General features: G+C 43.0%; 1 pseudogene; it reads right to left on the minus strand.

The window, feature by feature from the left end:
* Window positions 1-697: 697 nt before the first annotated feature.
* LOC134897933 (5S ribosomal RNA) lies at window positions 698-816 on the minus strand (annotated as a pseudogene).
* Window positions 817-5547: the final 4731 nt, after the last annotated feature.

Below are 5547 nucleotides of genomic sequence, written 5' to 3' on the forward strand. Positions count from 1 at the left end.
CTGCGCGTGCTCCGTATAGCGGGACAAGTCCGTTCTCATACAAGGGATCTTTATTGCGGTGGACCCTTTTCTTTCATACGTGAAGCAGGAAACAAAATCCTCCGTCTGCTAGTTCCTGCTATTATTGTTCCTATGTGTTCTAAATTCACCGCGGCCATGTTATTGGAGTCAGGATTAAACGCCTGGGACAATTCCCCGGGGTATAGTTTATTCTTTGATTTTGATCCTCGGCTCTCGGATTATCACAGCTCCATATTCAAGCATGGATACATAAAAAAGATAATAATAAAAGGTAGAATCAGCAGATATGGCACAATAGTTTAAAAAGGGGGGACAAATATATAGAATGGATATAAGATGGATAAATAAATAAATATAGGAGCACCACATATTGCTAATTGGATTCCTATGTATATGACACTTAGCTGGATGTCCAATATTTGTAGTATGTGGACCTGTTAGGATTTTCATCGAGAGGTGGTCAGAAAGAGAAAAGGAGCCACAAAACAGAGGCTTAATTTAGGATAATAAAATAATGCACAAGGCGATTTTTTGGGGGTGAGAGAGCCCCAATATAAACGTGTGGAAACAGAAAACATGTGAACCATATAGGCAATTGCAACCAGGCGGAATCCGACATACCAATATGTATACATAACATGTAGAGCATCATTCCAATTTCGTTCCAACATCTATACATTTACAACACCCGATGTTCTAAGGAGGTCTCCCATCCTTATACTGGCCGGGCCCAGCCTTGCTTAGCTTCCAAGATCAGACGGTGTCGGGCGTGCCCAAGGTGGTATGATTGTAATAGTGATGTGGAAACCTTACATCACTATTACAATCATACCACCTTGGGTCCCGCTACGAGGAGCGTGCGCATGCGCACTCTGCAGAAATAGATACCGGATGTGGGGCGGATGTGAGGTCATACAATGCCCGGACCGGAAGTCACGGCTATATGATGTACTTCATGCCTTACACATGTTTTTATTATATTTCTTAAACAATATCTTCTAATATATGATGCCCTGATATGTATAAGTATTTGTTGTTGTCTTAGTATGCTTTATGGCCGTTTTTTGAATATGTTAACTAATTAACCACAGGAAGTGATGTAAGCACCACTTCCTTTACAGGCTGAGTATATATAGTAGTGCTGTCTCTAGTCTCAAATCACCCCTTGATGAAGTCCACACAGGACGAAACGCGTTGGGTGCTACCTTGATCTAACCTCAAACACTAAGTTAAGATATTTACTCCTCTTTACTTTGAAATTTAATTGCTTTTATTCCTATAGATTTTATGTCCTACTTTTTATGCTCCTTTTCTATTGAAGCTTTTTATGAGCATTTTATGCGTTTTTTATGTATGCATTTTTCCTATATTGATTCCCACCTTTTTAATACCTAGGTTTGTTTTAGTGCTTCATAAATAAATGTTGTTCCTTTTTTAAACTAAACTGCCTAATTTTTATAATACTATTTGGCACCAGTGGTCGCCTTCAGTACCTCATTCCCTGTCCACATATATATATATATATATATATATATATATATATATATATATATGGGATGCAGTCAATTTACCTACAATCAAAATCCCGGTGGTCAAAATAACGACAACCATTGACCGACGGTAAAAATCCCGGCAAGGTCAAAATACCGACATTTAAATTGTTGACAGGTCAAAAAGTCGACATTAGTTTTTCATGTTTTTTTTTTTACCTTGAAACCTACTTGTTCAAACTTTACCATCCCAGTGGACCTGGAGGGGGAATATAATAGTGTGCCGAGTGCAGCGAGGCACTGTCCCCGAAGCCGCGAGCCATGCGAGGAGACGCGGTTTACTTAGATGGTGGCCATGTCGACCTATGTCGACATACACACTAAAACAATGAAACACGTGTGTCAACTTTTTGACCTGTCAACATTTTAAATGTCGGTATTTTGACCTCGTCTGTATTTTGACCTTGTCAGTAGTTTGACCTTGTCGGTATTTTGACTGTCTGGATTTTGATTGGTGGTATTTCATACTAAAACCATATATATATATATTACATACACACACACACACACACACACACACACACACACACACACACACTACAGGACTGTAGAATCGTCTTTGATAGCTCTGAGATACGGAGGACAGCTTACCTGAAAAACGTCCCCTCGGAGATACTGAGGACAAATTTTCTTGTCAACACGGATAAATTATTGATATTAGTAGAATACGACCTAATAACATAATGTTCGATTCAACTCTACTAAGATGACTTGTCTCCTCCATTATTGTCGACACAAGACTTTCTGATTTCCTGGTTTTAGATATTAATTGGCCACCAGGTCTGCTAAGGCCATTTTAGTATATTGCTCCCAGTCAATTGATAAAGGTTCCGTACTGGTAAAGGTAATTCCTAAGCCATATTTGGCCATAATTTGAAGAGTCAGAAGGACCAGTTTGAAGCAACCAATAAAAGTGCAGGCAGGTATCATCTGGCTCTAAATCTAATAAGGCTATAAGATTCGAAGATGTATTACTTTTAAACAAGTTGAAATCCTTTTAAAGCAACCAAAAAGGGTGCTCCTTACTGAATGCTTTAACCCCTGAAGAAGTCGATTCTGACAAAATGCGTAGGGTCATCTAGTACAGGCCCTTACATAGTGGCATTGTCACCCTCCCAAGAGTTCACACCTTTTTGAGGTGAGGGAGGGTATTGTTAACCACCGAGACCACTGTTGTAGGGAACGTTGATGTTTCTATGTTTTTGCCAATTGTAATCCAACCAGTGTATACTATTTTATGTATAAATAATAAATGTTCAAATATTGTTAACCACTAATTCAGCCTTTGGGCTTCTGTTTGTTGAGGGATTTTTTGGTGTGAGGGTATGTCATTATAGGTACCCCTATTCCATACCTCAGAGACAAAGTCTGCCAATACTGGTTCTGTACATTTCGGAACTGGATATAGCGCACCAAGGAAAAACATCACATATTGCTATTACGTTATTGGTTCCTGCTAACAGAGGTTCCTCCTGTGGTTCTGCTGAGAGAAGTGGGCAGATTAAGGACATTTCTTTTGTATTTGATATATATATTTAGATTATACTGTATATATGCTGGAAAAATCTACAGATCACCTGAAAAATGGCGTGGCAGCCGTTTTCCCAGTGATCTGTGAATGCACTGTAGACTTTGGCTCAGCACCAGAGACTGCTCACTATGTACCGGCAGCTAGAAAGGAGAGCATCCCAACTGAGACAGCACATGGGCAGCTCTTCTCTTAATATGCCCCTGTTAAGGACGTTATTTATACCACTTTCACACCGTCTGAAGGCGGGTCGCACATGGGAGACTGACACAGGAGCTCCCAGTGTGCGACCCACCTCAATACCCCTTTCACACCGCAGACTGCAACCCGGCATATTGCCGGGCTGGTGACGTCGGCGGTGACGCGGCTTGGGCGGTGCTGGGAGATCACGTGATCTCCAAGCGCCGCCTGTCTACACACTGTGAACGGGAAATGGGTCGCACTGACCCGGCTCCCGATCACACCGCACAGCGAGCCGGGTTGAACACGAGTTCAAATACTGGGTCGCTCAACCGGGTATATTGCCCCTGGTACCTTTCACACCGCACAGGAACACGGGTTATGCGCGCTCATGTACCAGTAACCCGTGTACAAAGTTGCTGGTGTGAAAGGGGTATAAGAGTTGTTGAATATGTATAACTAGAAAGCAGGCACAAAAATTGAACATTTAATTGTTTAAGTTGCATGTATCTTTTTTGTTTGTCTGTTCTATGCTCTTATAATGTATTTCTGCTCCTTACTGTGGTCAGCATTACTCGGTTAAGGACACTGGAGCATCTATTGGTGGTCGCCCATCGAGTATATGCAGATGCAGCTACAAACTCCTTCCCTTGTGTATATCAGTGCGGCTGAATGTGCAAGGACTGAGACACCCACCTGTGTATAATGCCCACAAGTATATACTACTGCACTTGTGTATAATGCCCACATGTATATACTGCTGTACCTGTATATAATGTCCACATGTATATACTGCTGCACCTGTGTATAATGCCCACAGGGATATACTGCTGCACCTCTGTATAATTTCCATGTGTATATACTGCTGCATCTGTGTATACTGCCCACATGTATATACTGCTGCACCTGTGTATAATGCCCACATGTATATACTGCTACACCTGTGTATACTGCCCACATGTATATAGTGCTGCATCTGTGTATAATACCCACGGGATCAGGTCTGAAGATCGACACTATCTAGGTCGACAATGTTTAGGTCGACCACTATAGGTGGAATATACATATTCCTCAGACACAGGAACCCTGTTCCTAGGCATTACCGCATATTACAGCTCGGAGAAAACACTTGTTGAACGAGCAAAATCCTTTTTTTTATTGTGGCAAAAAATGTGTAAACAATATAGGGCCTGATTCAGATCTCTTCGCTGTTGTGCATTTTCGCACAGTGGACGATCAGGTCCTAACTGTGCATGTCCATGCACCGCAATGAGCACGTGCGTCGGACAACAACAACGGGCATCACCGGTCAGCGACGGGATGGTGCGAAAAATCAGTTCGCAAGGTGATTGACCGGAAGAGGCCGTTTGTGAGTGACAACTGAGCATTTATTGTGATTGTCTGGAAAAACGGAGGCGTTCCCAAGCGTTTTCAGGGAGGGTGTGTGACGTGAGCTCCGGCCCCGATCAGCCTGGTCTCATCGCACTGTAGGAGTAAGTCCTGGGCTGCGCACAGACTGCACACACTGGATTTTTGCAGCTCGGCGTACACATGCAATCGCACAGTTGCACGGCGACTTTACACTCCCCCTGGTGGCAGCGACTATATGATCGCAGGACAGCAAAGTTTGCAGCCCAGTGATCAGATGTGATTACTCCCATAATTTTAGGAATCAGAGTAACAATATAATGCTCATGTAGAGTGATGGAAGCCTGATGCACAGGGGAAGAATATAACCCTGGTGATATTTAAAGTTAAACCGCCTTCTTTTGTAAAATGAAATACTGTAGATCTCAGGTGAACAAATAAATATCTGCAAGTCTCCTAAGCTGCCAAATACAGCAATATTTTATAAGCTGCCAATGCTAACATCTGTAACTTCAGAGACAACTGCTTTTACGATGACGCAGGAATCTCATTCCAATGAAAAATTTATTTTAAGTATATAGTGCAGCTCATCAGGGCTGTGAGGCTGGTTAAGGAACCAAACAAGTATGCATGATTGCCATTGTACTCCAGTAATAGTATAGACTCAGGTAGCAATAAAGGGGGTCATTCTGACCTGATCGCTTGCTGACGTTCATCGCAGCGCAGCGATCAAGTCAGAAGTGTGCATGCGCTGACGCCGCAGTGCGCCAGTGCATTACCGACAGCCGATGGATGTAGTTGCCTAGCGATTGCCTCAGCCTGATTGACAGGCAGAGGCGGTCGCTGGGCAGGAGAGGGCGGCACGGCGGTGTTTGGCCGCCGCCTTGTGGGCGTGGTTCG

This window comes from Pseudophryne corroboree, chromosome 3 (assembly GCF_028390025.1).
Source record: "Pseudophryne corroboree isolate aPseCor3 chromosome 3, aPseCor3.hap2, whole genome shotgun sequence".
Classification (NCBI taxonomy): domain Eukaryota; kingdom Metazoa; phylum Chordata; class Amphibia; order Anura; family Myobatrachidae; genus Pseudophryne; species Pseudophryne corroboree.